Source organism: Triticum dicoccoides, chromosome 7A, assembly GCF_002162155.2.
Source record: "Triticum dicoccoides isolate Atlit2015 ecotype Zavitan chromosome 7A, WEW_v2.0, whole genome shotgun sequence".
Taxonomy (NCBI): domain Eukaryota; kingdom Viridiplantae; phylum Streptophyta; class Magnoliopsida; order Poales; family Poaceae; genus Triticum; species Triticum dicoccoides.
Window position 1 is genome coordinate 476,179,691 of NC_041392.1, and position 27,517 is coordinate 476,207,207.

The window sequence follows — 27,517 nt, forward strand, 5'->3', positions numbered from 1 at the left end:
ACTGTGTTCGTTGCACAGCAGAATTACGTCCTGGAAGCACCCTAGGTGCAAGACCCGCCGCAAGAGCAACTCCGGACGTTATGAACGTCTGGCAGAGCAAAGCTGATGACTACTCGATAGTTCAGTGTGGCATGCTTTACGGCATAGAATTGGGACTTCAAAGATGTTTTGAATGTCATGGAGCATATGAGATGTTCCAGGAGTTGAAGTTAATATTTCAAGCAAATGCCTGAGTTGTGAGATATAAAGTCTCCAACAAGTTCTATAGCTGCAAAATGGAGGAGAATAGTTCTGTCAGTGAACACATACTCAGAATGTCTGGGTACCACAACCACTTGACTCAGCCGGGATTTAATCTTCCTGATGATAGTGTCATTGACAGAGTTCTTCAATCACTGCCACCAAGCTATAAAGGCTTCATGATGAACTATAATATGCAAGGGATGGAAAAGACAATTCCTAAGCTCTTTGCGATGCTAAAGGCTGCGAAGGTAGAAATCAAGAAGGAGCATCAAGTGTTGATGGTTAACAAGACCACTAATTTCAAGAAAAACGGCAAAGGGAAGAAGGGGAACTTCAAGAAGAACAGCAAGCAAGTTGCTGCTCAAGGGAAGAAGCCCAAGTCTGGACCTAAGCCTGAGACTGAGTGCTTCTACTTCAAAGGGACTGGTCACTGGAAGCGGAACTGCCCAAAGGATTTGGCGGATAATAAGGATGGCAAAGTGAAAGGTATATTTGATATACATGTTATTGATGTGTACCTTACTAAAGCTTGTAGTAGTGCCTGGGTATTTGATACTGGTTCTGTTTCTCATATTTGCAACTCGAAACAGGGGCTACGGATTAAACGAAGATTGGCTAAAGACGAGGTGACGATGCGCGTGGGAAATGGTTCCAAGGTTGATGTGATCGCCATCGGCACGCTACCTCTACATCTATCATCGGGATTAGTTTTAGACCTAAATAATTGTTATTTGGTGCCAGCGTTGAGCATGAACATTATATCTGGATCTTGTTTGATGCGAGACGGTTATTCATTTAAATCAGAGAATAATGGTTATTCTATTTATATGAGTAATATCTTTTATGGTCATGCACCCTTGATGAGTGGTCTATTTTTGTTGAATCCCGATTGTAGTGATACACATATTCATAATATTGAAGCCAAAAGATGCAAAGTTAATAATGATAGTGCAACTTATTTGTGGCACTGCCGTTTAGGTCATATTGTTGTAAAGCGCATGAGGAAACTCCATCCTGATGGGATTTTGGAATCATTTGATGCTTGCAAACCATGCCTCATGGGCAAGCTGACTAAGACTCTGTTCTCCGGAACAAGAGCGAGGAACAGACTTATTGGAAATAATACATACTGATGTATGCGGTCCGATAAGTGTAGAGGCTCGCGGCGGGTATCGTTATTTTCTAACCTTCACAGATGATTTGAGCAGATATAGGTATATCTACTTAATGAAACATAAGTCTGAAATGTTTGAAAAGTTCAAAGAATTTCAGAGTGAAGTGGAAAATCATCGTAACAAGAAAATTAAGTTTCTAAGATCTGATAGTGGAGGTGAATATTTGAGTTATGAGTTTGGTCTTCATTTGAAACAATGTGGAATAGTTTCGCAGCTCATGCCACCTAGAACACCACATCGTAATGGTGTGTCCGAACATCGTAACTGTACTTTATTAGATATGGTGCGATCTATGATGTCCCTTACCGATTCACCGCTATCGTTTTGGGGTTATGCTTTAGAGACAGCTGCATTCACGTTAAATAGGGCACCATCTAAATCCGTTGAGACGACACCATATAAACTGTGGTTTAGTAAGAAACCTAAGTTGTGTTTCTTAAAGTATGGGGCTACGATGCTTATGTGAAAAAGCTTCAACCTGATAAGCTCAAACCCAAGTCGTAGAAATGTGTCTTCATAGGATACCCAAAGGAGACTGTTGGGTACACCTTCTATCACAGAACCGAAGGCAAGATATTCGTTGCTAAGAATGGATCCTTTTTAGAGAAGGAGTTTCTCTCGAAAGAAGTGAGTGGGAGGAAAGTAGAACTTGATGAGGTAATTGTACCTTCTCCCGAATTGGAAAGTAATTCATCATAGAAATCAGTTCATGTGATTCCTACACCAATCAGTGAGGAAGCTAATGATGATGATCATGAAACTTCAGATCAAGTTACTACCAAACCTAGTAGGTCAACCCGAGTAAGCTACCACCCCAGAGTGGTACGGTAATTCTGTTCTGAGGTCATGTTACCAAATTCCACCTACCAAAGGTGCTTCACTCCCCGGCAACGGTGCCAGAAAAGAGTCTTGATGATCCACAAGTGTAGGGGATCTATCGTAGTCCTTTCAATAAGTAAGAGTGTCGAACCCAACGAGGAGCAGAAGGAAATGACAAGCAGTTTTCAGCAAGGTATTCTCTGCAAGCACTGAAATTATCGGTAACAGATAGTTTTGTGATAAGGTAATTTGTAACGGGAAACAAGTAATGAAAGTAAATAATGTGCAGCAAGATGGCCCAATCCTTTTTGTAGCAAAGGACAAGCCTGGACAAACTCCTATATAGAGAAAAGTGCTCCCGAGGACAAACTCATATGATTTGCGTTCGTTACTTTGATAATTTGATATGTGGGTGGACCAGTGCTTGGGTACCGCCCTTCCTTGGACAAGCATCCCACTTATGATAAACCCCTATTGCAAGCATCCGCAACTACAAAAGAAGTATTAAGGTAAACCTAACCATAGCATGAAACATATGGATCCAAATCAGCCCCTTACAAAGCAACTCATAGACTAGGGTTTAAGCTTCTGTCACTCTAGCAACCCATCATCTACTTATTACTTCCCAATGCCTTCCTCTAGGCCCAAATAATGGTGAAGTGTCATGTAGTCGACGTTCACATAACACCACTAGAGGAGAGACAACATACATCTCATCAAAATATCGAACGAATACCAAATTCACATGACTACTTATAGCAAGACTTTTCCCATGTCCTCAGGAACAAACGTAACTACTCACAAATCATATTCATGTTCATAATCAGAGGGGTATTAATGTGCATAAAGGATATGAACATATGATCTTCCACCAAATAAACCAACTAGCATCAATACAAGGAGTAATCAACACTACTAGCAACTCGCAGGTACCAATCTGAGGTTTTGGGACGATTGGATACAAGAGATGAACTAGGGTTTTAGAGGAGATGGTGCTGGTGAAGATGTTGATGGAGATTGACCCCCTCCCGCTGAGAGGATCGATAGTGATGATTTCCCCCTCCCGGAGGGATGTTTCCCTGACAGAACAGCTCCGCCAGAGCCCTAGATTGGTTCCGCCAAGGTTCCGCCTCGTGGCGGTGGTGTTTCATCCCGAAAGCTTCCCCTTGATTTGTTCCAGGGTGAAGGACTTCATATAGCAAAAGATGGGCACCAGAGGCCTGCCAGGGGGCCCACTAGGCAGGGGGCACGCCCCCACCCTCGTGGACGGTGGGTGGCCCCCTCTAGTTGATTCTTTTGCTAGTATTTTTTATTAATTCCAACAACTGCCTCCATGAAGTTTAAGGACTTTTGGAGTTGTGCAGAATAGATCTCTAATATTTGCTCCTTTTCTAGCCCAGAGTTCCAGCTGTCGGCATTCTCCCTCTTCATGTAAACCTTGTAAAATAAGAGAGAATAAGCATAAGTATTGTGACATAATGTGTAATAACAACCCATAATGCAATAAATATCGATATAAAAGCATGATGCAAAATGGACGTATCACTGCACAGAAGAATTATGTCCTTGATGCACTGCTAGGTGACAGACCTATTGCAGGAGCAGATGCAGACGTTATGAACGTTTGTCAAAGCTCGGTATGACGACTACTTGATAATCTAGTGCACCACGCTTTACGGCTTAGAACCGGGACTTCAAAAATGTTTTGAACGCCACGGAGCATACGAGATGTTCCAAGAGTTGAAATTGGTATTTCAGACTCATGCCCGTGTTAAGAGGTATGAGACCTCTGACAAAGTACTTTGCCTACAAGATGGAGGAGAATAGCTCAATGAGTGAGCATGTGCTTAGAATGTCTGAGTACTACAATCACTTGAATCAAGTGGGAGTTAATCTTCCAGACAAGATAGTGATTGATAGAGTTCTCTAGTCACTATCACCAAGTTACTAGAACTTCGTGATGAACTATAATATGCAAGGGATAACATAAACGATTCCCAAGCTCTTCGCGATGCTGAAATCGGCGAAGGTAGAAATCAAGAAAAAGCATCAAGTGTTGATGGTTGACAAGACCACTAGTTTCAAGTAAAAGGGCGAGGGAAAGAAAGGGAACTTCAAGAAGAATGGCAAGAAAGTTGCCACTCCCGTGAAGAAGCCCAAAGCTAGACCTAAGCCTGAAACTGAGTGCTTCTACTGCAAAGGGAATGGTCACTGGAAGTGGAACTACCCTAGATACTTGGCGGATAAGAAGGATGGCAAAGTCAACAAATTTATATTTGATATACATGTTATTGATCTGTACTTTACTAGTGTTTATAGAAACCCCTCGGTAATTGATACTAGTTCAGTTACTAAGAGTAGTAACTCGAAACAGGAGTTGCAAAATGAACAGAGACTAGTTAAGGACAAGGTGACGATGTGTATTGGAAATAATTCCAAGGTTGATAAGATCACCATCGCACACTCCTTTTACCTTCGGGATTGGTGTTGAACCTAAAATAAATGTTATTTGGTGTTTGCGTTGAGCATGAATATGATTGGATCATGTTTATTGCAATACGGTTATTCATTTAAGTCAAAGAATAATTGTTGTTCTGTGTACATGAATAAAACCTTCTATGGTCATACACTTAATATAAATGATTTATTGAATCTCGATCGTAGTGATACACATAATATTGATGCCAAAAGATGCAAAGTTGATAATGATAGTGCAACATACTTGTGGCAGTGCCGTTTAGGTCATATTGGTATAAAGCGCATGAAGAAACTCCATGCGGATGGAATTTTGGAATCACTTGATTATGAATCATTTGATGCTTGCGAACCATGCCTCATGGGAAACATGACTAAGACTCCGTTCACCGGAACAATGGAACGAGCCACTGACTTATTGGAAATAATACATCGATGTATGCGGTCCGATGAGTGTTGAGGCTCACGACGGGTATCATTGTTTTCTGGCCTTCACATATGGTTTAAGCAGATATGGGTATATCTACTTGATGAAACACAAGTCTGAAACATTTGAAAAGATCAAAGAATTTTTGAGTGAAGTGGAGAATCATCGTAACAAGAAAATAAAGTTTCTACGATCTGATCGCAGAAGTGAATATTTGAGTTACGAGTTTGGCCTTCAATTAAAACAATGTGGAATAGTTTCACAAACTCATGCCACCTGGAACACCATAGCATAATGGTGTGTCCGAACATCATAACCATACTTTATTAGATATGGTGCGATCTATGATGTCTCTTACCGATTTACCACTACCGTTTTGGGGGTATGCATTAGAGGCAACTGCATTCACATTAAATAGGGCACCGTCTAAATCCGTTGAGATGACACCATATGAACTATGGTTTGACAGGAAACCTAAGATGTCATTTCTTAAAGTTTGGGGCTGCGATGCTTATGTGAAAAAGCTTCAATCTAATAAGCTCAAACCCAAATCGGAGAAATGTGTCTTCATAGGATACCCAAAGGAGACTGTTGGGTACATCTTCTATCACAGATCCGAAGGCAAGATATTCGTTGCTAAGAATGGATCCTTTCTAGAGAAGGAGTTTCTCTCGAAAGAAGTGAGTGGGAGGAAAGTAGAACTTGATGAGGTAATTGTTGTACCTTCTCCCAAATTGGAAAGTAGTTCATCACAGAAATCAGTTCCAGTGATTCCTACACCAATTAGTGAGGAAGCTAATGATGATGATCATGAAACTTCAAATCAATTTACTACTGAACCTCGTAGGTCAACCAAAGTATGGTCCGCACCAGAGTGGTATGGTAATCCTGTTCTAGAGGTCATGTTACTTGACCATGACGAACCTATGAACTATGAGAAAGCGATGATGAGCCCAGATTCCGCGAAATGGCTTGAGGCCATGAAATCTGAGATGGGATCCATGTATGAGAACAAAGTGTGGACTTTGGTTGACTTGCCCGATGATCGGCAAGCCATAAACAATAAATGGATCTTCAAGAAGAAGACTAACGTTGACGGTAATGTTACCGTCTACAAAGCTCAACTTGTTGTGAAAGGTTTTTGACAAGTTCAAGGAGTTGACTACCATGAGACCTTCTCACCCATAGCGATGCTTAAGTCTGTCCGAATCATGTTAGCAGTTGTTGCATTTTACGATTATGAAATTTGGCAAATGGATGTCAAAACTGCCTTCCTTAATGGATATCTTAAAGAAGAGTTGTATATGATGCAACCAGAAGGTTTTGTCGATCCTAAAGGTGCTAACAAAGTGTGCAAGCTCTGACGATCCATTTATGGACTGGTGCAAGCCTCTCGGAGTTGGAATATACATTTTGATAGTGTGATCAAAGCATATGGTTTTATACAGACTTTCAGAGAAGCATGTATTTACAAGAAAGTGAGTGGAAGCTCTGTAGCATTTCTAATATTATATGTGGATGACATATTATTGATTGGAAATAATACAGAATTTCTGGATAGCATAAAAGGATACTTGAATAAGAATTTTTCAATGAAAGACATCGGTGAAGTTGCTTATATATTAGGCATCAAGATCTATAGAGATAGATCAAGACACTTAATTGGACTTTCACAAAGCACATACCTTGATAAAGTTTTGAAGAAGTTCAAAATGGACCAGTCAAAGAAAGGGTTCTTGCCTGTGTTACAAGGTGTGAAGTTAAGTCAGACTCAATGTCTGACCACTACAGAAGATACAGAAAAAATGAAAGTCATTCCCTATGCCTCAGCCATAGGTTCTATAAGTTTAGGAGGGAGGTACCAAAGTAATCCAGGAGTGGATCACTGGACAGCGGTCAAGAACATCCTGAAATACCTGAAAAGGACTAAGGATATGTGATGACCCACAAGTATAGGGGATCAATTGTAGCTCTTTTCAATAAGTAAGAGTGTGGAACCCAACGAGGAGCAGCGGGAAATGACAAGTGGTTTTTAGCAAGGTAATGTCTGTAGGTGATACGTCTCCAATGTATCTATAATTTTTGATTGTTCCATGCTATTATATATTCTGTTTTGGATGTTTAATGGGCTTATTTATACACTTTTATATTATTTTTGGGAGTAACCTATTAACCGGAGGCCCAGCCCAAATTTCTGTTTTTTTGCCTATTTCAGTGTTTGGCAGCAAAAGAATATCAAACGGAGTCCAAACGGAATGAAACCTTCGGGAACGTGATTTTTGGAACAAACATGATCCAGAGGACTTGGAGTGGACGTCAAGTAACAGATGAGGAGGCCACGAGGTAGGGGGCGTGCCTACCCCCCCCCAGGCACGCCCTCCACCCTCGTGGGCCCCTCGTGGCTCCACCGACCTACTTCTTCCTCCTATATATACCTACGTACCCCCAAACCATCAGGGGCATCCACGAAAACCTAGTTCCACCGCCACAACCTTCTGTACCTGTGAGATCCCATCTTGGGGCCTTTTCCGGTGTCCGGCCGGAGGGGGCATTGATCACAGAGGGCTTCTACATCAACACCACAGCCTCTCCGATGATGTGTGAGTAGTTTACAAATATGTCTCCAACGTATCTATAATTTTTGATTGCTCCATGCTATATTATCTACTGTTTTGGACATTATTGGCTTTATTTTCCACTTTTATATTATTTTTGGGACTAACCTATTAACCGGAGGCCCAGCCCAGAATTGTTGTTTGTTGCCTATTTCAGTGTTTCGAAGAAACGGAATATCAAACGGAGTCCAAACGGAATGAAACCTTCGGGAACGTGATTTTCTCACCGAATATGATCTAGGAGACTTGGACCCTATGTCAAGAAAGCCACGAGGTAGGGGGCGCACCCACCCCCCTAGGGCGCACCCCCACCCTCGTGGGCCCCACGAAGCTCCACCGACGTACTTCTTGCTCCTATATATACCTACGTACCCCCAAACGATCAGATACGGAGCCAAAAACCTAATTCCACCGCCGCAACTTTCTGTATCCACGAGATCCCATCTTGGGGCCTGTTCCGGAGCTCCGCCGGAAGGGGAATCCACCACGGAGGGCTTCTACATCGTCATAGCCTCTCCCATGAAGTGTGAGTAGTTTACCTCAGACCTTCGGGTCCATAGTTAGTAGCTAGATGGCTTCTTCTCTCTTTTTGGATTTCAATACAATGTTCTCCCCCTCTCTCGTGGAGATCTATTCGATGTAATCTTCTTTTTGCGGTGTGTTTGTTGAGACCGATGAATTGTGGGTTTATGATCAAGATTATCTATGAACAATATTTGAATCTTCTATGAATTCTTTTATGTATGATTGGTTATCTTTGCAAGTCTCTTCGAATTATCAGTTTGGTTTGGCCTACTAGATTGGTTCTTGTTGCAATGGGAGAAGTTCTTAGCTTTGGGTTCAATCTTGCGGTGTCCTTTCCCAGTGACAGTAGGGGCAGAAAGGCACATATTGTATTGTTGCCATCAAGGATAACAAGATGGGGTTTTTATCATATTGCATGAATTTATCCCTCTACATCATGTCATCTTGCTTAAGGCGTTACTCTGTTTTCATGAATTTAATACTCTAGATGCATGCTGGATAGCGGTCGATGAGTGGAGTAATAGTAGTAGATGCAGGCAGGAGTCGGTCTACTTGTCTCGGACATGATGCCTATATACATGATCATACCTAGATATTCTCATAACTATGCTCAATTCTGTCAATTGCTCAATAGTAATTCGTTCACCCACCGTAAAATACTTATGCTCTTGAGAGAAGCCACTAGTGAAATCTATGGCCCCCGGGTCTATCTCAATCATATTAGTCTTCCATCACTTTATTATTGCTTTGCTTTTTTACTTTGCCTTTTATTTTACTTTGCATCTTTACACCAAAAATACCAAAAATATTATCTATCATCTCTATCAGATCTCACTCTTGTAAGTGACCGTGAAGGGATTGACAACCCCTATCCACGTTGGTTGCGAGGAGCTATTTGCTTTGTGTAGGTACGAGGGACTCGCGTGTAGCCTCCTACTGGATTGATACCTTGGTTCTCAAAAACTGAGGGAAATACTTATGCTACTTTGCTGCATCATCCTTTCCTCTTCAGGGAAATCCAACGCAGTGCTCAAGAGGTAGTATTTACCTCAGACCTTTGGGTCCATAGTTATTAGATAGATGGCTTCTTCTCTCTCTTTGGATCTCAATACAAAGTTCTCCTCGATTCTCTTGGAGATCTATTCGATGTAATCTTCTTTTGCGATGTGTTTGTCGGGACCGATGAATTGTGGGTTTATGATCAAGATTATCTATGAGCAATATTTGAATCTCCTCTGAATTCTTTTATGTATGATTGGTTATCTTTGCAAGTCTCTTCGAATTATCAGTTTGGTTTGGCCTACTAGATTGATCTTTCTTGCAATGGGAGAAGTGCTTAGCTTTGGGTTCAATCTTGCGGTGTCCTTTCCCGGTGACAGTAGGGGCAGCAAGGCACGTATTGTATTGTTGCCATCGAGGATAAAAAGATGGGGTTTTTATCATATTGCATGAATTTATCCCTCTACATCATGTCATCTTGCTTAAGGCGTTACTCTGTTTTCATGAATTTAATACTCTAGATGCATGCTGGATAGCGGTCGATGAGTGGAGTAATAGTAGTAGATGCAGGCAGGAGTTGGTCTACTTGTCTCAGACATGATGCCTATATACATGATCATACCTAGATATTCTCATAACTATGCTCAATTCTGTCAATTGCTCAATAGTAATTCGTTCACCCACCGTAAAATACTTATGCTCTTGAGAGAAGCCACTAGTGAAATCTATGGCCCCCGGGTCTATCTCAATCATATTAGTCTTCCATCACTTTATTATTGCTTTGCTTTTTTACTTTGCCTTTTATTTTACATTGCATCTTTACACCAAAAATAACAAAAATATTATCTATCATCTCTATCAGATCTCACTCTCGTAAGTGACCGTGAAGGGATTGACAACCCCTATCTGCGTTGGTTGCGAGGAGCTATTTGCTTTGTGTAGGTACGAGGGACTCGCGCGTAGCCTCCTACTGGATTGATACCTTGGTTCTCAAAAACTGAGGGAAATACTTACGCTACTTTGCTGCATCATCCTTTTCACTTCGGGGAAATCCAACGCAGTGCTCAAGAGGTAGTATTTACCTCAGACCTTCGGGTCCATAGTTATTAGATAGATGGCTTTTTCTCTCTCTTTGGATCTCAATACAAAGTTCTCCTCGATTCTCTTGGAGATCTATTCGATGTAATATTCTTTTGTGATGTGTTTGTCGGGACCGATGAATTGTGGGTTTATGATCAAGATTATCTATGAGCAATATTTGAATCTCCTCTGAATTCTTTTATGTATGATTGGTTATCTTTGCAAGTCTCTTCGAATTATCAGTTTGGTTTGGCCTACTAGATTGATCTTTCTTGCAATGGGAGAAGTGCTTAGCTTTGGGTTCAATCTTGTGGTGTCCTTTCCCGGTGACAGTAGGGGCAGCAAGGCACGTATTGTATTGTTGCCATCCAGGATAAAAAGATGGGGTTTTTATCATATTGCATGAATTTATCCCTCTACATCATGTCATCTTGCTTAAGGCGTTACTCTGTTTTCATGAATTTAATACTCTAGATGCATGCTGGATAGCGGTCGATGAGTGGAGTAATAGTAGTAGATGCAGGCAGGAGTCGGTCTACTTGTCTCGGACATGATGCCTATATACATGATCATACCTAGATATTCTCTTAACTATGCTCAGTTATGTCAATTGCTCAATAGTAATTCGTTCACCCACCGTAAAATACTTATGCTCTTGACAGAAGCCACTAGTGAAACCTATGGCCCCCGGGTCTATTTTCCATCATATTAATCTTCCAACACTTATTGCCTTTTATTTTACTTTGCATCTTTATTTCTCTTTATCATAAAGTACCAAAAATATTATCTTATCATATCTATCAGATCTCACTCTCGTAAGTGACCGTGAAGGGATTGACAACCCCTTTATCGCGTTGGTTGCGAGGTTCTTATTTGTTTGTGTAGGTGCGAGGGACTCGAGCGTAGCCTCCTACTGGATTGATACCTTGGTTCTCAAAAATTGAGCGAAATACTTACGCTACTTTGCTGCATCACCCTTTCCTCTTCAAGGGAAAAACAACGTAGTGCTCAAGAGGTAGCAAGAAGGATTTCTGGTGCTGTTGCCGGGGAGTCTACGCAAAAGTCAACATACCAAGTACCCATCACAAACCATTATCCCTCGCATTACATTATTTGCCATTTGCCTCTCGTTTTCCTCTCCCCCACTTCACCCTTGCCGTTTTATTCGCCCTCTCTTTCTGTTCGCCTCTTTCTCGCTTGCTTATTGTTTGCTTGTGTGTTGGATTGCTTGCTTGTCACGATGGATCAAGATAATACTAAATTGTGTGATTTTGCCAATATCAATAACAATGATTTTCTTAGCACTCCGATTGCTCCTCTTACCGATGTTGAATCTTGTGAAATTAATGCTGCTTTGTTGAATCTTGTCATGAAAGATCAATTCGCTGGCCTTCCTAGTGAAGATGCCGCTACCCATCTAAATAGCTTCGTTAATTTGTGTGATATGCAAAAGAAGAAAGATGTGGACAATGATATTGTTAAATTGAAGCTATTTCCTTTTTCGCTTAGAGATCGTGCTAAAGCTTGGCTTTCGTCTTTGCCTAAAAATAGTATTGATTCTTGGAATAAGTGCAAAGATGCTTTTATCTCTAAGTATTTTCCTCCCGCTAAGATCATCTCTCTTAGAAACGACATTATGAATTTTAAGCAACTTGATCATGAACATGTTGCACAAGCTTGGGGGAGAATGAAATTAATGATACGTAATTGCCCTATTCATGGTTTGAATTTGTGGATGATTATACAAAAAATTTATGCCGGATTGAATTTTTCTTCTAGAAATCTTTTAGATTCGGCCGCGGGCGGCACTTTTATGGAAATAACTTTAGGAGAAGCTACTAAACTCCTAGATAATATTATGGTTAATTATTCTCAATGGCACACGGAAAGATCTACTAATAAAAAAGTGCATGCGATAGAAGAAATTAACGTTTTGAGTGGAAAGATGGATGAACTTATGAAATTATTTGCTAATAAGAGTGTTTCTTCTTATCCTAATGAAATGCCTTTGTCTACGTTGATTGAGAATAATAATGAATCTATGGATGTGAATTTTGTTGGTAGGAATAATTTTGGTAACAACGCGTATAGAGGAAACTTTAATCCTAGGCCGTATCCTAGTAATTCCTCTAATAATTATGGTAATTCCTACAACAACTCTTATGGAAATTTTAATAAGATGCCCTCTGAATTTGAGACTAGTGTTAAAGAATTTATGCATTCGCAAAAGAGTTTCAATGCTTTGCTTGAAGAAAAATTGCTTAAAGTTGACGAATTGGATAGGAACGTTGATACAATTTCTCTTGATGTTGATTCTTTGAAACTTAGATCTGTTCCACCTAAGCATGATATCAATGAGTCTCTCAAAGCCATGAGAATTTCCATTGATGAGTGCAAAGAAAGAACCGCTAGGATGCGTCCTAAGAAAGATTGCTTTGTGAAAGCGTGTTCTTCTAATTTTTATGAGAATAAAGATGAAGATCTAAAAGTTATTGATGTGTCCCCTATTAAATCTTTATTTGTCAATATGAATCTTGATAATGATGGGACTGAAGATGAGCCACCTTTACCTAGAAGGCGTTCCAAAAATTCGGAGTTTCTAGATCTTGATGCAAAAATTGGTAAAAGTGGGATTGAAGAGGTCAAAACGTTAGATATCAATGAACCCACTATCTTGGATTTCAAGGAATTTAATTATGATAATTTCTCTTTGATAGATTGTATTTCCTTGTTGCAATCCGTGCTAAATTCTCTGCATGCTTATAGTCAAAATAAAACTTTTACTAAACATATCGTTGATGCTTTAATGCAATCTTATAAAGAAAAACTTGAGTTGGAAGTTTCTATCCTAGAAAACTTTATGATGAGTGGGATCCTACTATTAAAATTAAAATTAAAGATCATGAATGCTATTCTTTGTGTGATTTGGGTGCTAGTGTTTCCACGATTCCAAAAACTTTATGTGATTTGCTAGGATTCTGTGAATTTGATGATTGTTCTTTAAACTTGCACCTTGCGGATTCCACTATTAAGAAACCTATGAAGAATTAATGATGTTCTTATTGTTGCAAATAGGAACTATGTGCCCGTAGATTTTATTGTACTTGATATAGAATGCAATCCTTCATGTCCTATTATTCTTGGTAGACCTTTCCTTAGAACGATTGGTGTAATCATTAATATGAAGGAAGGAAATATTAGATTCCAATTTCCGTTAAGGAAAGGCATGGAACACTTCCCTAGAAAGAAAATTAAATTTCCATATGAATCTATTATGAGAGCCACTTATGGATTGCCTACCAAAGATGGCAATACCTAGATCTATCCGTGTTTTTATGCCTAGCTAGGGGCGTTAAACGATAGCGCTTGTTGGGAGGCAACCCAATTTATTTTTTTAGTTTTTTGCTTTTTTGCTATAGTTTAGGAATAAATCTTTGATCTAGCCTCTGGTTAGATTTTTTTATGTTTTAATTAGTGTTTGTGCCAAGTTAAACCTATAGGATCTTCTTGGATGATAGTTATTTGATCTTGCTGAAAATTCCAGAAACTTTTTGTTCACGAAAACAATTGTTAAAAATAACCAGAACGTGATAAAATATTGATTCCAATTGGAGAAGATCGTTAAACAAATTGTATAGGTCTTCCTATTTTGGTAGAATTTTTGGAGTTCCAGAAGTTTGCGTTAGTTACAGATTACTACAGACTAATCTGTTTTTGACAGATTCTATTTTTCGTGTGTTGTTTGCTTATTTTGATGAATCTATGGCTAGTAAAATAGTTTATAAACCATAGAGAAGTTGGAATACAGTAGGTTTAACACCAATATAAATAAATAATGAGTTCAATACAGTACCTTGAAGTGGTGTTTTGTTTTCTTTCGCTAACGGAGCTCACGAGATTTTCTGTTAAGTTTTATGTTGTGAAGTTTTCAAGTTTTGGGTAAAGATTTGATGGAGTATGGAACAAGGAGTGGCAAGAGCCTAATCTTGGGATTCCCATGGCATCCCAAGGTAATCCAAGGACACCAAAAAGCCAAATCTTGGGGATGCCTCGGAAGGCATCCCCTCTTTCGTCCTCATCCATCGGTAAATTTACTTGGAGCTATATTTTTATTCACCACATGATATGTGTTTTGCTTGGAGCGTCTTGTATGATTTGAGTCTTTATTTTTTAGTTTTCCACAATCATCCTTCCTGTACACACCTTTTTAGATAGACACACATGATTAAGAATTTGTTAGAATACTCTATGTGCTTCACTTATATCTTTTGAGCTATATAGTTTTTGCTCTAGTGCTTCGCTTATATCTTTTAGAGCACGACGGTGGTTATATTTTATAGGAATTATTGATCTCTCATGCTTCACTTATATTATTTTGAGAGTCTTAAACATCATGGTAATTTGCTTTAATCATGAAATTACTCTTCCATATTGAGTTCATTAAATATCATGAGAAGTTAGACACTTGATAAGTGTTTTGAGATATAAAGGTGGTAATATTAGAGTGTGCTAGTTGAGTAATTGTGAAATTGAGAAATACTTGTGTTAAAGTTGGCAAGTCCCGTAGCATGCACGTATGGTAAAAGTTGTGTAACAATTTTGACACATAGGTGTTCTTTTATTGCTTTCCTTATGAGTGGCGGTCGGGGACGAACGATGGTCTTTTACTACCAATCTATCCCTCTAGGGGCATGCGTAGCAGTACTTTGCTTCGAGGGCTAATAAACTTTTGCAATAAGTATATGAGTTCTTTATGACTAATGTGAGTCCATGGATTATACGCACTCTCAACCTTCCACAATTTTCTAGCCTCTACGGTACCGCGCATTGCCCTTTCTCACATTGAGAGTTGGTGCAAACTTCGCCGGTGCTCCAAACCCCGTGATACGATACGCTCTATCACACATAAGCCTCCTTATATATCTTCCTCAAAACAGCCACCATACCTAATTATTATGGCATTTCCATAGCCAATCCTAGATACATTGCCATGCAACTTTCCACTGTTCCGTTTATTATGACACGTTTCATCATTGTCATATTGCTTTGCATGATCATGTAGTTGACATTGTATTTTGTGGCAAAGCCACTATTCATAATTTTTTCATACATGTCACTCTTGATTCATCGCATATCCCGGTACACCGCCGGAGGCATTCACATAGAGTCATATTTTGTTCTAAGTATTGAGTTGTAATTGTTGAGTTGTAAAAGTATGATGATCATCATTATTAGAGCATTGTCCCATGTGAGGAAAGGATGATGGAGACTATGATTCCCCCACAAGTCGGGATGAGATTCCGGACTAAATAAAAAAAGGGGAGAAAAAAGAGGCCAAAGAAAAAAAAGGCCCAAAGAAAGAAAAAAATGAGAGAAAAAGAGAGAAGGGACAAGTTACTATCCTTTTCCACACGTGTGCTTCAAATTAGCACTATGATTTTCATGATAGAGAGTCTCATATGTTGTCACTTTCATATACTAGTGGGAATTTTTCATTATAGAACTTGGCTAGTATATTCCAATGATGGGCTTCCTCAAAATGCTCTAGGTCTTCGTGAGCAAGTGAGTTGGATGCACACCCACTTAGTTTCTTTTGTTGAGCTTTCATATATTTATAGCTCTAGTGCATCCGTTGCATGGCAATCCCTACTCCTCTCATTGACATCAATTGATGGGCAACTCCATAGCCTATTGATTAGCCACGTCAATGTGAGACTTTCTACCTTTTTGTCTTCTCTCATTACCCCCATCATTATACTTTACTCCACCCATAGTGCTATATCCATGGCTTACGCTCATGTATTGCGTAAGAGTTGAAAAGGCTGAAGCGCGTTAAAAGTATGAACCAATTGCTCGGCTTGTCATCGGGGTTATGCATGATGAGAACGTTTGTGTGACAATATTGAAACATAGCCTAACTATATGATTTTGTAGGGATAAGCTTTCTTTGGCTATGTTATTTTGATAAGACATAATTGCTTGGTTAGAATGTTCAAAGTATTATTGTTTTTATGTCACCATTAAACTTTTATCTTGAATCTTTCGGGCCTAAATATTTGTAGCGACCAGACCTCAAACAGTCTGATCTCTGTGCATAAGTGTGATCCCTGGATCGGTAATGCTGACACGCACAGTACTTGAAGGATTTATAACAGAGTAGCAATCACACACTTATTACATCGAATGTCCCAAAAGAGAACTTATTACAATAAATATGGCTTAAGGCCATCTAATATGATAACAACGGAAGTCTTGGAAGATAAAGTGAGTCCATCAACTCCAACGGCATCACTGAGTGAAAGACCACGACCTAAGGCTCCTTACTCGTCGTCTGAAAAGTCTGCAACATGATACGTTGCAGCCGAAAATGGGTCAGCACATGGAATATGCTGGCAATGTAACACAAGAGAGTAATGAACAGAATAAAGCTATCACTATATGCATATATGGTTGGTGGAGGCTGTATGGTTAATATGTTTTGCGAAAAGCCAATTTTTCCCTACAACAAAGGAATAAATTTTATTTAACTACAAAGTTGGTTGAAAACATTGAGAATAGTAAACCCCATCTCAATCCCAATTAAAAGTAATTAACAACCCAACAAATTAGTTAAATAGAGTGATGAGATCAACATGATAATCCAAGAACCAGATTCTCAAGATGTCCATAACCGGGGACACGGCTAACCCTGATTAGTTTGTACACTCTGCAGAGGTTTGTGCACTTTTCCCCACAAGAATCAATCTCCTCTGTTTGATTTCTCGCACTACATGATATTTGAGAAATGGATGACCGAGACACAGTCTTTCCGAAGAGGTCCCCTTAACCGATAGATAGGCCTGTACACCTACAATCCCCTACATCTGCTAGCCCATCATGGAAAGGTTTCCCACAACTTACTAATCTATGCCAGAACCCATAATGGCATTTGGCTGCACACAGAAGTTTCTAGCATGAATAATCTTATGATCCCTTTGAGCCTGGGTGGCAGTCCATAGGAGAATCACACGGTACCCCGGGATTTCCAAAAAAATACAGGCAATCACTGGAATTCCCCAGGTGCCTCAATCCACCCAGATGTGTATTAAAGTTGCCACCTTACGTTAACCATTAATTAACAATACTCACATCTGTCATGAATACACTCAAACCCAATCCACGCCTACGAGCATAGCATAGCAATATAAGCAACGTAGAAGTAACTCCCATAGGTTTGATAATAAACAGGTGAATAGGTACTACCTCATCTACTTCCCAAACCCACAATTTAATCAGATCCTAACCATGCAATTGTTTGAGGATTGATCTAATGCAATAAAACTGGGTAGTAAAGAGGTATGATCAAAGTGTTACTTGCCTTGTTGATGATCCACGAAACCTAGAGACTCGTAGTAGCACACTTCACACTCTGGGTACTCTATCGCAACAAACAAGCATACAATAAGCAATCAAGCAACGGCATGGGTCAAAACTCAAATAAGAGATCTAACCAGAAAGTTCAACTTAAGAACTCCGATTTGCGAAAAGAATCAAATCAAACAAAGCAACAAAACTCAAACGGCAAAAGAAACAAGATCCGTTCACTAATCTGGACTGAAGTCAAATTTTATAGTAGCAAAATCTTGTTTAAGTTGGTTAAACAGAAAGAGGGCTTTGAGACGAAACTCTAGGCGTTTGAATTGCCTGATTCTGATAAACGAGCGAAAAGTTATACTAAAACGAAAATCAGATCAGAAATAGCGATCGAAAATAATCGCGAAAAATCCGAGAAAAAGAAAAACTGACAAACAGACTAACGAACGAACGTTTGCTGTCTGCGGCTAAATGGTGAAAATCGTTCGTTAAAACAAACGAACGAACGGACGTTCGCTAAATAACTAAACCGGGAAAAAAACAAAACCAATCTAAAAAATATACTAAACCGTGGGTTCTAAAAAACCGACGGTTTTCTAACGAAAACTGCGGCGGCGGCGAGGTCGGCTGTGGCTCCGGCGTCGGTGGCGCGGGGCGAGGTGCGGCGGCGGTGGCTGCGGTGGTGGCGGCGCGGGGCGACGGGCGGCACGGCGGCGGCGGGCTAGGGTTAGGGTTTGGGGCGGCGGGCGCGGGTGGGCTAGCGGCGGTGGCTGGGCCTTGGGGCGGCTCGGGCGGCGGCTTATAAAGCCCCCCGGGCGGAGTCCCGCTCGGGTACGGCCCGGAGTCGGTTTCTCTTTTTTTTTAAATAATTCCGATGTGCAGAAAAAGAAAGAAAAGAAATACTAAACGGACTCCAAAAATCCTGAAATAAATTTTCCCCGTGCTCTAAAAATAGGCCGGACAAGGTGAACATTTATTTGGGCCTAAAATGCAATTTTGAAAAATGCATATTTTTCCTAATTCAAATAAAATAGCGATAAAACTCTGAAAAAATCTTATTTGATTTTAATATTAAATCTCCGATATTTCTTTATTTTGAGGAAGTCATTTTATCCTCTCTCTTTTTATTTTTATAAAGAAAATATTCAAGAGAAAAATAATTAAAATCAAACGATCCTCTTTTCAAAATTCAAGAAAAACTCGAATATGAAAATGATGAAATCCCCAACTCTCTCCGCGGGTCCTTGAGTTGCGTAGAATTTCTAGGATCAAACAAAAATGCAATAAAATATGATATGCAATGATGATCTAATGTATAACATTCCAAATTGAAAATTTGGGATGTTACAAACCTACCCTCCCACCTTAAGATGAATCTCGCCCTCGAGATTCAGGTTGGCTAGAAAATAGGTGAGAGTGATCCTTCCGTAGGTCTTCCTCTCGTTCCCAGGTGGCTTCATCTTCAGCATGGTGACTCCACTGAACTTTGCCGAACTTGATTACTTTGTTGTGTGTGACACGGCTGGCAAAATCAACAATCTTAACTGGCTTCTTCTCGTAGGTCAAATCGCTATCCAACTGTATCGCTTCCAGTGGCACTGTATCTCTCAGAGGAATATCAGCCATCTATGCGTGGCACTTCTTCAACTGAGAAACGTGGAACACATTGTGAACTTCGGAAAATCCTTCGGGTAATTCCAATTTGTAAGCAACTTCTCCCATACGTTCCAAAACTTTGTATGGCCCCACAAAACGTGGCGCTAATTTTCCATTAACTCCAAAGCGCTTCACTCCTCGAAGTGGGGATACATGAAGATACACTTTGTTTCCAACTTCGTAAATGGTCTCCTTGCGTTTAGAATCCGCATAACTCTTCTGCATGGACTAGGCTACCTTGAGTCTATCGTGAATCAGCTTAACCTTCTCTTCAGACTCTTTAATTAAATCTGGTCCAAATAACTGGCGGTCTCCAACTTTGTCCCCAACAACGGTGTTTTGCACCTTCTTCCGTATAGTGCTTCGAAAGGGGCCATCTTCAAACTGGCTTGATAACTTTTGTTATAAGAGAACTCCGCATACGGCAAATTATTGTCCCAACTAGATCCATAATCTAGCGCACAAGCTCTCAACATGTCCTCCAGAATCTGATTGACTCTCTCAGTCTGTCCATCTGTCTGCGGGTGAAAAGTTGTACTGAACTCTAGCCTGGTTCCCAAAGTTCCATGCAACTGATTCGAAAACTTTGAAGTAAACTGGGTTCCTCTATCTGATACAATTGTCCTCGGAACTCCATGCAGACATACGATCCTGGTCATGTATATCTTTGCCAACTTAGCACTGGTGTAAGTGGTCTTCACTAGGATGAAATGTGCTACTTTCGTCAAACGATCGACTACAACACATATCGAGTCATAGCCTGAACGAGTCCTGGGTAATCCCGTGATAAAGTCCATGCCTAGTTTATCCCACTTCCATTCAGGTATCGGCAATGGCTGTAGCAATCCTGCTGGCTTCTGATGTTCTGCCTTCACTCTCTGATATATATCACAAACTGCTACATACTCCGCAATATCCTTCTTCATTCCGGTCCACCAGAAACTATCCTTCAAATCCAGATACATCTTGGTATTTCCTGGGTGAATCAAATATGGCGAATCATAGGCCTCTTGCAGAATCAACTCCCTGATCTCCTGATCATTTGGCACATATACGCGGTCCTCAAACCATAAGGTATCGTGCTCATCCTCCCGAAATCCTTTAGCTTTTCCTTTGCTCATTCTTTCCTTTATCTCGGCAATCTCCTTGTCCGTCTTCTGAGCTTCTCTGATCTTATCCATCAAAGTAGAATGAATCTCCAAAGCTGCTACATAACCTCTCGGAACTATCTCCAAACATAGCTCGCGAAGGCCTTCTGCCAACTCCTTGGGTAATTCTCCGGTCATGAGTGTATTGACATGACTTTTTTGGCTCAACGCATCAGCTACTACGTTAGCCTTTCCGGGTTGATAATGTAATCTCATATCATAATCCTTAATGAGTCCCAACCATCTCCTCTGCCTGAGATTTAACTCCTTCTGCGTGAAGATATACTTCAAACTCTTGTGATTCGTGTATACCTCACAATGGTTTCCGATGAGAAAATGTCTCCATGTCTTCAACGCATGTACTACGGCTGCTAACTCCAAATCATGTGTAGCATAATTTAACTCATGGGGTTTTAGCTATCGTGAGGCATATGAAACAACTCTTCGCTCCTGCATAAGTACGGCTCCAAGTCCTCGATGAGAAGCGTCGCAATACACTTCATAATCCTTGCGTTGATTTGGCAGAATCAACACTCGTGATGTAACCAAGCGTCTCTTCAACTCTTGAAAACTGGCCTCACATTCCTCAGTCCATTTGAACTTAGTGTCCTTCTTTAACAACTCCATCATGGGCTTCGCAATCTTTGAGAAATTTTCAATGAACCCTCGGTAGTATCCTGCGAGTCCAAGAAAACTCCGGATCTCTCCAACTGACGTGGGTGACTCCCAATTTGTCACAGTGACAACTTTGGTGGGATCTACCGCTATACCTTCTCTGGATATAACATGTCCAAGAAATTCAATCTTCCTTCAGCCAAAATTCACACTTGCTGAACTTGGTGTATAACTGATGTTCTCTGAGCTTCCCAAGTACCAACGCAAGTGCTCTTTATGCTCCTCTTCATTCTTCGAGTAGACTAGAATGTCATCAATGAACACTACGACGAACTTATCCAAAAACTCCATAAACACCTTGTTCATCATGTTCATAAAATAGGAAGGTGCGTTAGTCAGGCCAAATGACATAACGGTATACTCATATAGCCCATACCTCGTGGTAAAAGTTGTCTTAGGTATATCCTGCTCTCGAATCTTCAGTTGTTGGTACCCTGATCGCAGATCGATCTTGGAAAACACCTTAGCTACTTGTAACTGGTCAAACAAATCATTGATCATTGGCAGCGGGTACTTGTTCTTGATCGTTACTTCATTCAATCCTCGATAATCAACAACCATCCTTAACGATCCATCCTTCTTCTCCACTAGAAGTATTGGGGATCCCCAAGGTGACGAACTTGGGCGGAATATCCTTTATCCAGTAACTCCTTAATCTGCTTCTTAATTTCCTCCAAATCCTTTGCGAGCATTCTGTATGGTCTCTTAGATATTGGCCATGTGCCTGGCAAAATCTCAATCAAAAACTCAATGTCTGTATCCGGTGGCATGCATGGCAACTCTTCTGGAAATACATCTGGAAAATCCTTCACCACCGGTACTTCCTCCTGTACAACTCCTGATAAGGAATTTACTTGAGTCCTATTCGGCACATGCCGGGATACATACTTGATCCTTCTTCCTTCTGGGGTGGTGAGCAAAATCGGTCTAACTAGAGCAATCGATGTTTCCTCCATACATCGATAGCCAATCCATACCCAGAATCACATCCAAACCTTGCGACTCCAAAACTATCAGATCTTAGGGGAAAACATGCCTACCTATGGTCAATGGCATCTGAAAACATCCTTGGCTTGCCATATACTCTGCTCCTAGCGAGCTTACTAATAAAGGTGTACTAAGAACTTTGGTGGGCAGTCTATACTTATCCACAAATCCCCTTGATATATATGAATGCGATGCACCGGTATCAAAAAGTACGACCGCAGTAAATGACTTAACCAAAAACTTACCTATTACTGCATCTGGTTGAGCTTCAACCTCCTCCATGTTAACGTGGTTCACTTGTACCCTGGTGAAAGGGTTGGGATTCTTCCCAGAGCTTCCATTGCCGTTTCCATTCTTAGCTTCAGGACATTCATTGGCATAATGTCCGGTCTTCTGACACTTGTAGCAAGTAACGTGGCTTAGATCTTTCTTAACGGGTGTTGCCGGGTTGGAACAGTTCTGTCCGCTACTTCCTCCATTACCATTCCCATTCTTGGGGGCACTATGATTGTGTGAACTTCCTCCATTATGAGTGTGGCCTCCATGGTTATGAACAAGTCCTCCCGAGTTCGGGGTGAAACGGGGTCTCTGTTGAGCTCCTGAATTATACTTCCCTTGTCCATACTTCCTCTTGCGGCTCTCAATCTGATGTTGCTTCCCTTCAAGCATGAGAGCTCTATCCACCAACTCCTGGTAGTTATTGAAATTTGCCACCATCAACTACATGCTCAGCTCATCATTCAGTCCTTCCAGGAACTTCTCCTTCTTAGCTGCATCTATAGCGACGTCATCTGGGGCATAACGTGCTAGCTTACTAAAGTCATCCACATATTGGCCAACAGTGCGCCCTCCTTGGTGTAAGTTGTGAAACTCATGCTTCTTCATGGCCATAGCTCCTTGTGATACATGGGCAGTGCGAAAAGCCTGCTGGAACTGGTCCCATGTCACGGTGTCAATGGGGTAAGTGACTATGAAATTCTCCCACCATGATGCTACGGGTCCATCAAGCTGATGTGCGACAAAGCGCACTCTCTCAGCATCTGTGCATCCTGTAGTAGTCAACTCCCTTTCAATCTTGCGGAGCCAATCATATGCAACAAACGGCTCGGTGCTACTTGAGAACACCGGCGGATACAACCTAAGAAAATGGGCTAAGTGATCAACTGGTGGTGGTGGTGGGTTGTTGTTGTTGTTCCCCTGGTTCTGATTCTGGACTAGTATCTGCATCAATGCATTCTGCTGCTGGATCAACTGAGTGAGCTCCGGTGGGAAAGCAAATCCATTGTCGCGTCTCGAAGGCATCTGCTGGGTTTAGAAAAGATGAGAAAATAGAGTAGAATGAGGTCTAGGGGGAAAACACAACCCATATGCACATGAGACAAACACAAACATATCAAACAAGGGCATACAATTGGTCTGGAACTATCGTTACATAAGTGCTTGGACTATACTATATACATGGTGGAATACTACTACTGATATGGTGGTCGACTAGAAAAATTGATCGGTTGAAGACTCCATGATATCTGCTCCAGCTTCATCAACATAGTCATCATCGATATCATCAGGGTCCGAGTCAGTGTCGTCGATGATGATGTAGTTCTCCGGGCAAGTGGAACTGTCATCTTCTCCTCCTGGCGCGGGGTCTCCCATGAAAACTCCTAGCTTCTTTGTTAGGTTGTCATTCTTCTCCACTAGTACAATGATTTCCTCCATATAATCTTCGCGTGTAGCCTTGAGTTCTTCCTCCAGTTCTGTGATCCTTGTCATCGCCTTCTTCAAATCTGTCATGCCTGCGCACATCTGGTTCTCCTGGCGTCGAATGTGCTGGTTTAACTCCTGGATAAAAGCGGCAATTGATCTATCCTTCCTGGTGCTGATCATCTCCCATTGCTCATCTCGACGCCCACAAATCTGGTAGATAGTATCCATGAGATCCTTGTGGTAAACTTCTTCAATGCGTCCCATGGTGATGTGAGCTGCCATACTCTTTCCTAGACTCCAGGTTGGTGCATCAAAGGAAAACTCTATGGGCTCAGTGACTGGCGTGAATGTCCTTCCTAGAACTTGAACTTGAATCATCCAGCGCTCCTCTTCTGGTAAAGTGGCGTTGTAAGTCCCGGTGAAGCTTGGTATTCCGATGTTCAGGTACCTAGTAACTTCTATCAAGTGGCGTCCAAAAGGGGTGTCTTCATTCGGTTGCATGAACTTGATCCTTGCATCTGCCATCCTAAAGAGTAGAAAATGGAGAGGAGTTAGAAATGAGAAGAGAGTAGTGATCTAGGTCTTTAGCTTAGTGGTCGTGTCCTACAGTCAGCATGTGCTTCGATACCATCTTGTAGCGACCAGACCTCAAACAGTCTGATCTCTGTGCATAAGTGTCATCCCTGGATCGGTAATGCTGACACGCACAGTACTTGAAGGATTTATAACAGAGTAGCAATCACACACTTATTACATCGAATGTCCCAAAAGAGAACTTATTACAATAAATATGGCGTAAGGCCATCTAATACAATAACAGTGGAAGGCTTGGAAGATAAAGTGAGTCCATCAACTCCAACGGCATCACTGAGTGAAAGACCACGACCTAAGGCTCCTTACTCGTCGTCTGAAAAGTTTGCAACATGATACGTTGCAGCCCGAAAACGGGTCAGCACATGGAATATGCTGGCAATGTAACACAAGAGAGTAATGAACAGAATAAAGCTATCACTACATGCATATATGGCTGGTGGAGGCTCTATGGTTAGTATGTTTTGCGAAAATACAAATTTTCCCTACAACAAAGGAATAAATTTTATTTAACTACAAAGTTGGTTGAAAACATTGAGAATGGTAAACCCCATCTCAATCCCAATTAAAAGTAATTAACAACCCAACAAATTAATTAAATAGAGTGATGAGATCAACATGATAATCCAAGAACCAGATTCTCAAGATGTCCATAACCGGGGACACGGCTAACCATGAGTAGTTTGTACACTCTGCAGAGGTTTGTGCACTTTTCCCCACAAGACTCGATCTCCTCCATTTGATTTCTCGCACTACATGATGTTTGAGAAACGGATGACCGAGACACAGTCTTTCCGAAGAGGTCCCCTTAACCGATAGATAGCCCTGTACACCTACAATCCCCTACATCTGCTAGCCCATCATGGAAAGGTTTCCCACAACTTAATCAACTATGCCAGAGCCCATAATGGCATGTGGCTGCACACGGAAGTTTCTAGCATGAATAATCTTATGATCCCTTTGAGCCTGGGTGGCAGTCCATAGGAGAATCACACGGTACCCCGGGATTTCCAAAAAAATACAGGCAATCACTAGAATTCCCCAGGTGCCTCAATCCACCCAGATGTGTATTAAAGTTGCCACCTTACATTAACCATTAATTAACAATACTCACATCTGTCATGAATACACTCAAACCCAATCCACGTCTACGAGCATAGCATAGCAATATAAGCAACGTAGAAGTAACTCCCATAGGTTTGATAATAAACAGGTGAATAGGTACTACCTCATCTACTTCCCAAACCCACAATTTAATCAGATCCTAACCATGCAATTGTTTGAGGATTGATCTAATGCAATAAAACTGGGTAGCAAAGAGGTATGATCAAAGTGTTACTTGCCTTGCTGATGATCCGCGAAACCTAGAGACTCGTAGTAGCACGCTTCACACTCCGGGTACTCTATCGCAACAAACAAGCATACAATAAGAAATCAAGCAAGGGCACAGGTAACATTTAAATAAGAGATCTAACCAGAAATTTCAACTTAAGAACTCTGGTTTGCGAAAAGAATCAAATCAAACGAAGCAACAAAACTCAAACGGCGAAAGAAACAAGCTTCGTTCACTAATCTGGACTAAAGTCAAATTTTACAGTAGCAAAATCTTATTTAATTTGGTTAAACAGAAAGAGGGCTTCGAGGCAAAACTCAAGGCGTTTGAATCGCCTGATTCCGATAAACGAGCGAAAAGTTATACTAAAACGAAAATCGGATCAGAAATCGTGATCGAAAATAATCGCGGAAAATCTGAGAAAAAGAAAAACTGACGAACAGACTAACGAACGAACGTTCGCTGTCTGCGGCTAAACGATGAAAATCGTTCGCTAAAATGAACGAACGAACGGACATTCGCTAAATAACTAAACCAGGAAAAAAAATAAAACCAATCTAAAAAATATAATAAACCACGGGTTTTAAAAAAACCCGACGGTTTTCTAACGTAAACCGCGGAGGCGGCTGCGCGTCGGCGGCGGGCTAGGGTTAGGGTTTGGGGCGGCGGGCGCGGGTGGTCTGGCGGCGGTGGCTGGGCCTTGGGGCGGCTTTGGCGGCGGTGGCTGGGCCTTGGGGCGGCTCTGGCGGTGGCTTATAAAGCCCCCCGGGTGGAGTCCCGCTCGGGTACGGCCTGGAGTCTGTTTCTCTCTTCTTTTTTTAAAATAATTTCGACGTGTAGAAAAAGAAAGAAAAGAAATAATAAGCTGACTCCAAAAATCCCAAAATAAATTTTGCGCGTCCTCTAAAAATAGGCCGGACAAGGTGAACATTAATTTGGTCCTAAAATGCAATTCTGAAATACGCATATTTTTCCTAATTCAAATAAAATAGCGATAAAACTCCAAAAAATCTTATTTGATTGTAATATTAAATCTCTAATATTTCTTTATTTTGAGGAAGTCATTTTATCCTCTCTCTTTTTATTTTTATAAAGAAAATATTCAAGATAAAAATAATTAAAATCAAACAATCCTCTTTTCAAAATTCGAGAAAACTCGAATATGAAAATAATGAAATCCCCAACTCTCTCCGCGGGTCCTTGAGTTGCGCAGAATATCTAGGATCAAACAAAAATGCAATAAAATATGATATGCAATGATGATCTAATGTATAACATTCCAAATTGAAAATTTGGGATGTTACAATATTCATGCCACAATAAGAGATTTACATTAAGAAGTTTGCCAAGAAGCATTCCACATCAAAAATTCTGTTTTTATCATTTACCTACTCGAGGACGAGCAGGAATTAAGCTTGGGGATGCTTGATACATCTCCAACGTATCTATAATTTTTTATTGTTCCATGCTATTATATATTCTGTTTTGGATGTTTAATGGGCTTATTTATACACTTTTATATTATTTTTGGGACTAACCTATTAACCGGAGGCCCAGCCCAAATTGTTTTTTTTTGCCTATTTCAGTGTTTCGCAGAAAAAGAATATCAAACGGAGTCCAAACGGAATGAAACCTTTGGGAACATGATTTTTGGAACAAACGTGATCCAGAGGACTCGGAGTGGACATCAAGTAACAGACGAGGAGGCCACG